General features: G+C 46.2%; 1 protein-coding gene across 2 annotated transcripts in view; it reads left to right on the top strand.

The window, feature by feature from the left end:
* The window catches only part of LOC128836343 (NACHT, LRR and PYD domains-containing protein 3-like), a 200,043-nt gene that overhangs the window by 112,779 nt on the left and 74,853 nt on the right, over positions 1–12,411 (top strand). The window lies entirely within an intron of this gene.

Genomic DNA, 12,411 nt, shown 5'->3' with positions numbered 1-12,411 from the left:
CATAGCACTTGTGAACACTTATCATAAAACTAAAGTAGGTTTATTTAAGAAAGAATAAAGATTTATCCAGGAAAGAGAGAAGGTGATGGAGAAGGTGATGGAAACAACTGGTTATAAGCAAAACAAACTCCTAACGTGTGAACCTGGATCTACACTCATCAATAGTTACCTTTCCTATCGAATGAACCAGGTTTTCCCCACAAAACTCAGTCAGTTGAAGAACTAGCTGGTGATCCCCTGCCTGCTGTGATGTTCCTTTTCACCTCCAAGTGGCTTTGATCATTTGCATGGTATTTGATGCTTTTCCATTGAATGTTCTGGAATGCGGCAAGGGTAGACAACACAGCATTCTGTAGATATGTTACATGTTATACTTGATGAATAAATATCCTATTAGAAGTGTTTGGTGTATTGAACTTGTCAGGCCTGAGGTGAGAGCTGTTTGCAAAAAAGGGGGACCCTTTGCCAAGGCCGCTTTGTGTCACACCAACCCAATTTTCTTTTCTCTTATTCTTTATCTGTCCTCTTATTAAACCATCTCCATCTCATGCTGACCCTGGTGTTGTTCCTGGTCAGGGCTTTAGCAAAGAGGTGATGTTGCATTTTGCTCTGACTATAGCCAAGCCAGGGCTCATTCTGATCCCCTCTCAGAAGGCCTTCTACAGCTGAGTTCTAGCTGTTGAGAACACTTTGCTCCAATGCCCAAGAGTCTGAACCTGGGCATCTCCAGTGAGATTGTCCCTGTGGAGCACAGTTGAGACTGTCTGCTACAGGCCATTGGCCTTGGCAGCAACAGTATGTACCATACCTGTAACACTGCACAGCCACACACAAACATGCGTACAGCAGTGCACAAGGGATCCCATCACCTCTAGTGTTTAACCTGCTCGGAGGAAATACAATCACATATTTTTACCAACACATCCCATCTGCACTTTTTTAGCACAAACCCACTGGCAAAGCAACTGTAGTTGTGCAATGAGTCTCTGCGCATTGCAGTTCCACGCTACCCTTACTCAAATCTTCCACAAGCACTTTCATAACTCAGAATCACTGGGCTCAACACAGGGGACTTTAGAGGAAATGTAACTGCCTGTGATATGCAGGAGGGCAGACTAGATGAGCTAATGGTCTCTTGTGGCCTTAAACTCAATGAAGCCCATTCTGTCACCTGCCAAGCCGCTCACTGGAGTTAGTTGTAAAACTTCATAATTTTGATTCAAAAATGTATGATGTATTAAGCAAAATATTCCAAAGGGAATTGTTTCCATTTTTCAGCAAGCTGTGCCACTTGTATTCCTGCTGCATGCCAGCCCTAAAGCAGCTGAGGGGAGACTCAGTGGTCTCTGCTCAGCGTGCCCTCAAACACCCACCCCTCAGATTGACAAAGACTCAGTGAATGAGAAATACAATGTTATAGCATTACAACTTCAAACATGTGTCAGCTTAAAAAAATCGATTGGTGCCTTAGTAATTCTTGTGCAAAAACATAAAATGCTACACCATGGCAGTGCTGACTAACCCCTGATTTATGTGCATGAACACAGACACCCCACAATGCATAATGACCACCTGTTGACAGCATCCACAGCAATTTCCACACTCCTGAGATGTGCTAAAGAGAACTCAGAGCTGGGTAATTTGTTAAAAAATTAACACCTGGATGAATCCTAACCTCTGCACTCCCCCACCCCAACTAAATCCTCTTTTCTGTGATTGTCCATCACCAACTGAATGCTCCCATCCTTCCAGCCCCAAGGGACTCCACTACTGCAGGTGGGGGAGAACTTTGGTGAGCATTCTCTGGGCTGTGTGGAGGACCTCCAAGGATATTCTTCCTTTGGGCCCAGAGCACTCTCCTCTCTAGCTCCTATAGGAAAAAAGGATAGAGAGAAACTGAGTTTAGCTACTAAACAAAGAAAACAACTGACAAAATAACAAAATTTAAACAAAGAAGCAAACTCTGTCTAAAAAACTAACAAACATGAATGAAGAAATGAATTAAAAGGGAAAAAAATCCAGCTCCTCACAACCGGGAGCACCAACACCCAAAGCAGCTGGTGGTCTTCATGATCCACTCTGGGCCTCCAGGCCCAGAAACTGAAAGGTGGTTGGGGGAGTGGCAGTAGGAGCTGCTGACCCTCTGTCATGGCATCTGCAAGTGCAGGGTGTTGCTTCTCACAACACATGTGCAGATCCTTGTGTAGGACCCAACCATTTAAAGCAGGCAATGTAGCAAACCAAAAAGAGTGACTAAGTGCACACAAACACTATAAGCTGTAGACATTATGCACCTGCTCCAGAAAGCTGCACGAGGAAATGGAGGGTAGGTGCAACAACCCACAGGCCCTGCAACATGTAGAGTGCACTCGTAGTGAATGTAGTGCATTGTGTGCACTGAAGATAGAACGCCTGGTGAGGATGCACTGCATCATTGCAGCTTCTAGGTCAGTCACACTGATGCAAGTTACAATGTGGAGTTCTCTAGTGCACACGTTAGATCATAACCTATCCAGGGCCTTGACAATTAATACGAGGACTTTGAATTCTGGAAGGAAATGGAAAACCAGTTGAGTTTGTGGAGGATCAGAGAGAGGCGATCACATCAGCCATTCTTGCTGAAAAAAAGGAGCTGCTGCCATTTGAATTTGTACTTATCTGCCCCCCAGGCAGTGTGACTTTTGTCAGTCTAACAATATTCACTGAGGTCTAGCCAATCGCTTGGCAACACTTGCGGTTCAATATTAAAAGTATTTAAGAGACCAAATAACTAAGCTTAGCTTAATTTATTAATAATGGACAAAGCAGTACAATATGAAAAGGAGACGTATATACGCTCCTTCTGGGAAGCAATGAATGTCTCAGCACGTTCACCTTACAGAGAAATTGTGCTTCAAAAATAGCACCCAAACATAGCAGTGCATGGTTATTGACAAGTTAGAAAGCACTGAATATGCCCCCCGGGGCTAGAATTCACCAATCATCTTTTTACCTTTTGTATCATGATGTATCTTTCTCTTTCTTTTGAATACTACATTACAAGAGCTACGAAGGCACTACCCAACCTGTACTCAAATGTACAATGGATGTATGATGCCTTCAATCGGTTTTATATTTGCTAATGTCAAAAGCTACGTTTTGCTTTGTAGAGTACATAGATTTGAAGTGAAGCTGAAAGTGCCACCTGTTGTTATTGTAGCCTGACCCTTCCAGTAGACACTGTTTTCTGTTGCTGATAAGTTTGTTAACCTTATCCATTTTGACTTAAATTTTCCATGTTGGGTGTCTGCTTCAAGCTGGATATTTCTGTGAAATTTCAGCCTAAATGGTTCATCTATTTTCATCCATAGGCTAGGGAAACATGTAAAGTAATTCTGGTGAACTTTTCAGTGAGAAACTCTATCTCCCCATCTTTAGGAGGAGCTTGAAATTTAGCAAGGGGAAGCATTTGTACCAGGGAGGCACCTATTTCTGTTCCTATGAAAATCTGCCCCAATTTTCAAAGTTATAAGTGTCTGAAAAATCTCAGTCTTGATACTCAGTGGAGACTTATTTCAGATTTTCAACTAGAATAGCCAAAGGTCCCTTCTTCACCGAGCATACTTCACCCTGAGGGCTCCAGAGAGCTGAACGAGCCCTGTCTGGGACTGGTGGGGAAATCAGGATTGGATCAGGGAATCCTGACTTCCATCTTGAGGGGTAGGGTATGTGGTGGGAGAGATTCCCACCCCAGTCAGGAAGGGGTTAAAGAGCTCCTCCAGGCACAGTCAGCCCCAACCTGGCACACCTCTGACACCTATTGCACCTGGAGATGGGTGGCCTCTTAAAAGGGAGGATCCAAGCCCAGTGCAGGGTGGAATTCAGAGGGAAGCAGAACTAGAGCTCCCTAAACCTGTAGAGCAGGGAATGCTCATCAGGGAAGCTGCAGAAGAGATTCTGCTGCCTGAACACTCTGGAGAGGCAGAGAACCATCTTTACTCTGCTTTGCTTTTCATTAGTGCTCAGGCATTCAGCCTGGGCCTCTGACACTCAGGGTGTTAGGAACCAGCCCCCTTCTCAGAGGCTATTTACCTGTTAACTTGTGAGGAACAGTGGGGTGAGCCCAGACTGTTTAGCGGGCTGCAGGATTATTTTCTTTGCTTTTTTCCTGCCTTGGACTGTGGCCATGCCTTAAAGGAGGAGAAGACGCCTCTCAAAGACTAACTGCGAGGAGACCACACCCTGCACTCCAAACCAGCGCTATAGTGACACCTCCAGCCAGAAAGGGACCTTCAGGATGAGAGAGGTGCCCACCCTCACCCCAACGGGTGATCTAGAGGTACGAACTGTGGCAGAGTTTGAATGGAAATCACCAGTTTGCTCAGAAACTTCACACTTTCTGCCAAGACAAGGACTTAGCTAAATAGTTCAATCTACTTATCCTCTCCAGACTAGATCACTGTAATTCACTGCACCTAACACTCACTCAGTCTAACACTGCATATGTTCCAGCCAATAGAAGAGAACTCGCCACCTCTTCTGTGATTTATGCCACTATGACCACATCAGATCAGTGCTCCAATCCCTCTATTGGCTGCCAGTCAGCATCTGCTGCCAGTTTAATGCCATGTTCTTAATCCTCCATGAAACTCCAGAACCAAGCCCAGGACCAGAGATGACTCCCAGCCAGTTGGAGCAGACAGAGAAGCAGCCTCAGCAGGGCTGATGGACACTGATGTCATCAGGCTGCCTGCTACAAGTTGTCAGTCTCGACATTCTCTTCCTTGTGCTGATTGGCTGTTTGTTGCAACCCTGTCCTTTCTTCTCCCCTCACATATGGTGCATCTCAGCCTCTTTCCATGATCCCCTCTTTCTTTCCTTCCACCCTCCCTTCTTTGTCCCCCTCCATTCCTATCTCCTTCCATGTAGCTAATCCCCACCTAGCAACTCCTACCCAAAAAATTAATCAAAACCCAAATACAAAGACTCACCCACCTTTTCCCCACAGCAAAATAACAATTGAAAGGTCACTACTGCACTGTTTATTCTGTTTTTGTGTTCTGTCCTTGTCTCCTCCCTTTTGTCTGTCTTGTCTAATTATATCATAAACTCTTCAGTGGAGGGACTAGCTACTACTCCGTACAGCTCCTAGCACAATGGGGCCCTGTTCTTGCGTGAGTCCCAGGCACTGCTGGCATTACTACATTATGTTATTACATCCTTCCCCTGCCACTTTTGGCACACAGGGTGTAAACCAGTCTCTTCCATTCCCCTCTATTATTTGCTGCTGCTTCCATTTTCTCTAATGTATTGAGATGGACTATTCTCTCCTCTCTGCTAAGGCTTCTGCTCAAGGTTTCTCTTGGGCACCCTTGTTTTCTCACAGAATTCGATTTCCACTTGATGACTTCATGTGGGAGTCTGTGTTGGCCTCTGGAGTACATGCCCCAAATATGTTCAGTGTGCCCTCAGATTGCGTTGGAAATAAGCTACTGGTTGGTGATTTCTCAGATCTGTTTGTTGATAATGATGTCTTTCCTTCCAATGCCAAGAATCTTTTGTAAGCAGTCATTTTTGAAGGTATCTAGTTTTCTGAGTAAAGCTTCATAGCTCTCCATCTCTAGATGCCTTATGTTAACACCGAGATTGTGTTTGAATGGAAGATTCTCAATTTTGTGCTGGTGCTGAATATCTTTGGTTTCCAGAAATTGGTGAGTTTAGTAAATGCCTTTCCTAAACTTGATGTCACTTCCTTCTTGCGGTATCTGTTGGGCAATATGGTGCTTCCAAGATTAGAAAAGAGAACAATTTGTCTGATATTTTTGCATTGTAATGTGCTGTTACTGCTTGACCTCTGGGTTTCAAAGATGTTTGTTTTAGCATAATTAACTGAGCCCTGCTTGGCCTGCTATTTTTCCCAAGTTGTCTGACTTTGTAACTTTTCAGGGCTGTTGCTTAGTAGCACAATATCATTAGCTAGGTCTCGGTCTTCTTGGAATTTGCTGTCTACCTATGCTCTACTGGTGTTTGTGTTACTAATACATTGCTGCATCTTGTGCCTGTGTCTGTCAGCCCCAAGCCTGGATAAAGTGGGGAGGGTTGAGTGCAAGGCTAAACACGTAGTCTCATAAAAACATCTCACCAGTTACAGAAACAGAACCAGGTTACCATTCCAGTAAAAATGAACACTGCTGCCCCTTTCTGCTTCATGAAGGCTCCTTATGAAAGCCTGTCAGCAAGAAAACTCTTCAGGGCTAGTTACTGGAATGTGAGAACAATGTTTCACACAGCAAAGATCTTGCAGATCATGAGTGTTATGGATAACTATAGACTTGAAATCCTGGGCATCGGTGAGAGCAATTTGAGAGATATGGATAAGAAGTACTTCAGGCAAGAGAAGAAACATCTGACTTATTCATGGCATAGTGACAACAAGCATTCAGGGGGAGTAGTTCTCATTATGACAGATTCTGCAGAAAAATCACTCATCAACTGGGAATCTACTAACCAGCACATCATAGACGCCAGACTCCAAACCAGATTCCTAAAGATGTCAGTTATACCGTGCTGTGCTCCAATGGAGGAATACAGTGATGAGAATAAAGATGATTTCTACTGTAATACAAATAATAATAAAAATACGGATCTAACCCCAGTAACACGAAGGACCAAATATTGATCTGAGAACTGCTGACATTGCTGGGCTCCTCTGGGACACTGCGGTTCACAAAGCCCAGGACCAAGGATGTGAGAGCTGGGAACGAAGCACTCTCGGCCTCATCAGAGCCATCTCTGTTCTGTGTCCAGACCTAAATCTCAGCTGGATATTGCAATGGACAGGTGAAGCTGGATGCAGTTATTCAATAGTTTCCTAATCAGGTTGCTAGAAATGGGAGAGCAGATGATGATGTTCTGTGCTGCTGTGGGTCTGTGCTGTTCCTGGGCTGTTTGTGGAGCTCGGGTGTTAACTGCACCAGGGTAGCTCGTAACTTGCTGATTCAGCAGATCTCAGTGTTAATCATAAACACCCGGGCTCGGTTCGCTGGCGAAGGCTCGGTCAGCTTCATTGTCTACAAGGCGTGGTGTCAGAGTCCCCGCTTAGTGGTTACAGGTGCACTGACACATGTATGCCCATGACAAGATAACAGCTCAATTAATATATTGTTGTCCCCTAGGCCAATACAAACTGCCCCTCTTATGACTTCTCCTTTTACATATTGATACAAACAAGAATAAATAAATAAATAATGGAGATATCCCATCTCCTAGAACTGGAAGGGACCTTGAAAGGTCATCGAGTCCAGCCCCCTGCCTTCACTAGCAGGACCAAGTACTGATTTTGCCCCAGATTCCCAAGTGGCCCCCTCAAGGATTGAACTCACAACCCTGGGTTTAGCAGGCCAATGCTCAAACCACTGAGCTATCCCTCCCCCCAAGTTACATATTACACCCCAGATGTTGTTAGTTACCATCCTTATACCTGATAGCTCGAATAAAACATTCTCATCCATTATCCTGTCATTCTCTCCTTATCTCACAACAGGTCTCTGTGTTCCTGTTCCAGCCTCACAGGCCAGGAATGGGCTTACCCTGGTTATCTCATTCCTAGTGTTACTATTTTGATATGGCCTACTTTGGTCCACAGTCATACTTTGGTTCATACTTTTAGCCATGCCTAGGCCTCCAGCAAGGCCTCCAGATAATACTGGGAGGTGAGCCACTTGAAAATGGCTGTTCTGTTGTGCAGAGGCTCATGTTAAGCAATGCTGATCAGTTAGAATGAAGCAGACCTCTGTCAGATTCCCTGGCTCTATCTGATCATAGAGCAGCACAGGAGGTTGCTTGTAGGTTGAGCTGCATCAATCAGTGGATTCTTAAGTATAGCCAGAGTGCTGCATGCTTAAAATTGGGGGATAGATTTCCCTCTTCTAAAGCAGATGTTGCAAATACTAGCTAGTAGCATCCTAGATGCTCTTACTGTCTTACCAGCCAAGATCAAGAATCAGAATAATTGGTCAAAGATCAGATATTTTCTAGTGATTCCTATTTTGTGAATAGTTAGAATTCTGAGAAGAAGGCTGTCATTTTATCCTTGATTTCCACAGCGGCCATCCTCGTTTTGGAAGAGCTTCTCTATGAAGTGGGTACCCAGTTCCTTTCAGTCATAGGTGCTGGGCTCTGGAGATGAGAGAAGACAGCTAGCTCGATAAAGTTATTACAGTGATGTGTAACTTAATTGCTGCTATGGTAGAGAAAAATGAGGCTCTCTTGGTCTCTTCCTGGCCAAAGAATAGGCATGCAAAATTTCTTTGTATAGACATTTGGGTTTCCCAACTTTGGCACTTGGGTTTTATCCCTTCTGCTTCATCTGTCACATGTAGGAGAAACCACAGAGCTCTGTGAGGGTCAAAGAGGGGAGGATGTACTTATAACCCAGTTTCAGTGTCAAATGATCAATGATTGTCATGTCTCACTGGGTCTTCCTAGTCCTTTTCTGCTGTGTTAGGGTACCAGTGTTTTGTAAAAGTAGCTCGCTCCTTGAGCTCTCTGAGGCAGACCACAAAAGTAAGAGTAGACCAGATTGAAAGTTAGATTTTCCATTCTGCAGCATATTCTGAAAAAAATTACCCCAGCAGAAGGCCTGGCACCTATGAGCCCTTTGGAGGAAATTTAATTCAAATGTTATTTCAGAAAGAGTTTGCGTCTCCAGTTAGGCACTTGAGAAGTCTTGTGCACTTATTTACATGCCTAATGGCTTAAACTGAGGATGTTCAGAGAGAGAGGCTACTATCTGGAAAACCACCCATCACAGGACCTGGGTATCTCCGGGGATGTGTTACGATAGCTGCATCTGAGTACTAACCCTGGCCCTGTGAATCCAAATCCAAGCCAGGGCAGAAATCTGAAGTAAAAGAAGCAGGCATATTGCTCCAATCTGCCTCTGTTACAGGGAGATTTTAATTTGAGGGAAATAGAATCTGGGTGTGGCAGAATATGCAGAAGGTGCTGAAACTATTGTTTGAAAATAAAATAACTACACAAGCAAATGCTCATTAGGTGGGGAGGACTGGGGTGAAAGCAGGGCCGGCTCCAGGCACCAGGCACCCAAGCACATGCTTGGGGCGGCACCTGGTAAGGGGTGGCGGGGGGGAGCGCGGCGCGGCATTCCGCGGCGGGGGAGGCGCTCCGGCGGCGCAGCGCTGGGGGGGCGGGCTCCGGTTGCGCGGGGCTCGGCGAGGGGGCGGCGCGGGCGCGGCGCTGGAAAGGGGTTCCGGCGGCGCTCAGTGGGGGGCGGGGGCAGGCTCCGGCGGCGCTCGGGGGCAGCGCGGGGCTCGGCGCTGGAGGGGGGTTCCGGCGGCACTTGGCAGGGGGCGGGGGCGGGCTCCGGTGGCGCGGCGATCGGCGGGGGGGGGGGCGGCACGGGGCTCGGCGCAGGGCTCGGCGCGGGGCTCGGCGCGGGGGGGGGTGGGCTCCGGCACGCGGTGTTCGGCGGGGGGGGCGGTGCGGGGGGCGGCGCTCTGGGGGGGGTTCCGGCGACGCTTGGCGGGGAGGCTGGGTGGCGGCGCTTTTTTTTGCTGCTTGGGGCAGCAAAAAAGCTAGAACCGGCCCTGGGTGAAAGAGTAGGTGGGAAGAGCGATTGAGGCTCAGGATATGGGGGTCTAGCAGGAGTGGGAAGGAGAAGGATGGGAGCTGGAGAGGTGGACATGAGAGTGTGCGATGGGCACAGGGGGAAAATAGTTTGTGTGAACCACAACCTGGGTTTCCCCAGCCCCTCTACAGCCCCATCCCTACTGCCCTCGTGTGAGCCATGTGACGGGGAATTGCTTGTTGTGGGGGTTCCGAGCCCATTTCCCTACCCCACATGTAAGCCAAGATCTGGGGAATCCCTGCCCACTAGCTTAGAACTCACTTTCAGTACAGTTACACCTAACACGGTGAATACATCTGGAGGACATGCACTTATTCCCAGTGGCTGTTACCTTCAGTATGTATTTCCTGGTTTTGTGAAGTGTGAGAAGGGCATAAGATATCACCGGGAAAACTGAACTCTGAAATAAACAAGATTTGTCATTTAATTAGTGTATTGCTTACGTGCCCCAGCCGCAATCAGGGCTTCAGTGTGTTAGGCACTAGACATGTTGTATTGGCAGGTGTCACCAGGCAATTCTCTTAGGTCTGGTCTACACTGGGGGCGGGGATCGATCTAAGATATGCAACGAGAATAGCGTAGCTGAAGTCAACATATCTTAGATCGACTTTCCTTGCGTCCTCACGGCGCAGGATTGACGGCCGTGGCTCCCCCATTGACTCCGCTTCCGCCTCTCGCTCTTGTGGAGTTCCGGAGTCAACGGGGAGTGCATTTGGGGATCGATGTATCGCGTCTAGACGATAGATCCCCGATAGATCGATTACTGCCCGCCGATCTGGTGGGTAGTGAAGACGTACTCTTATAGTCTTCCAAGTTCTTTTTTAGCACGTAAGCAAGGTTTAGTCTTGGGGTGACACGTGTTGTGTTAGTTTTATTGGGTTTTGCAAGATTTGGTGGAGATGCAGTTTTGGGAAGGTGGAAGCTGTGCAAGCAGCCAGAAAGTTTGCTGTCTGCATTGTGCTTTGATTAGAATCTATTCTGGAGGCAGGTTTCTGCTTGGGAGTTTGGTGTTGGGCTCAGATCCGTGAAAGAGGAGACAGCCCTTTATGCTGTGTGACCGTCTTATTCCAGGACAAAGGCAAGTGGAAAGAAATATTATTCCCGTTTTTAGATGAAAAAATGAGACCCAGAAAGATGGAATGACTTTCCCAAGGTCACACAGGTAGTGTATGATAGAGCCAGGAACTGAACACAGATCTCCCGAGTTCTGATCCAGGGCTTTAACTGCACAACCAGGCTTTCTTGTGCACGGAGCTGTGTTCATTCCTGTGTTTCTTAATTTCAGAAATGTGCCTTTCTAATGGACATTGTCTCTTTATATGGTTAAGGTTATTAAGGCAGAGCTATTTAACCAGAGTACTACTTGGGTATCCCTCTGGATTACAGCCACGAGAAACCCCCATTCAGGGTAGAAACCAAGACCACAGAGCTGAACCTGGCAGTTCCCTTAAAGGGACAGTGCATCCTATGACAGCATGTTCAAATGTCTCAGCAAATTCAGCCTTAACTTCTCACAATTGAGTGTTCTACTCAGAATGTCTCCTGAGCACACTAGAGGATGGCCCTGGGATGACAGATATGAAAGAAAAGCTTTAGGGATTTTTTTTTTAAAATGTTGTCACTGGGCACTAGTACTGAACTAACTTGAGATTAACGTAGAGCCCAAAATTGCAATTGATTGGTCATGGGTGGGGGTTGTCCTCATGGGTGATGACTATATTGTGGCATATGCTTCCAAAGCACTGGTTAAGCACCACACTTCCCATTGAGAGACACGTGCTGGCTGCTGTGTCTGGGGTGTATTGTAGCTCTACTGATTTCCGACCATATATGTTCATGAAACTTAAGGCTGGAAGCCATATTACACAATCCATGTTGCAAAACATCACCTGCCATTTTATTGTGATGATTACAATACTTGGATTTTTTGGGCCTCAGCTCCTGGAGTCATGTGAATAATTTAGAATTTCAGCTTAAAATTTATTTATAATTATGTTTCTAGGCCCTCATGATTGTGGAAAAAAGATTAAAAATGTGAACAGTGTGTAACCTACACACTCAGGAACTAGAAGGCTAAGAAAAAGAAACAAAAAAGCACTAATTTTAATCATGATTTTGGGATCATGAAGTCTGACTTTTGAACTCCTTCAATTGGCAATACTGCCTATTGTTGTCAGATGTCACTGTCAAATATTGATAACCCTTCAGCTGCATGTGTGTCCTCCCTCTATGTGCTGCCCTGGCTCTGCACAGATAGCTGGCACAGCACACCCCAAGAGAACCCCCAGTGACCACAGACTCAGATAAGGTACAAAGGCACCCGGCCAGGTTTATTGGCAAATGAAGCACAGTAATAGTTTCCAGTAGACTACAGGATTTACTACTAATATGTGCCCCCCGACAATGGACTAAGCTCAGTCAGTGGCGGGATTTTCCAATGCCCCCTAAGCTGGACAAAGACAGCCCCTCTGCGATACATTTTTATACACAATTACAAACAAGTTACACCTCGCTCCTGACGTATGAGGGTGCCACCCTTTGACGTATCAACGTGCTGCCCGTTACCTTGTACATGTTGCTTCATAACATCCCTATCTGTAATGCTGTCATCCTGACCTTATCCTCAGGATGGGTTAGTAGGTTCTTGTTATCTATGGGGAGTTTGCTGGTATCCAGGTGTTCTGGTACTACCTTTCTGGAATGTGTTTATGTGAGTGCTCTCTGACTAGCAATATCAGCCCTATGCTTGCCAAATTCTGTGAGCAGGGCCTGCCTGTTTCTCA

This window comes from Malaclemys terrapin, chromosome 4, assembly GCF_027887155.1.
Source record: "Malaclemys terrapin pileata isolate rMalTer1 chromosome 4, rMalTer1.hap1, whole genome shotgun sequence".
Lineage (NCBI taxonomy): Eukaryota > Metazoa > Chordata > Testudines > Emydidae > Malaclemys > Malaclemys terrapin.
This window is presented reverse-complemented; position numbering and strand designations above follow the sequence as displayed.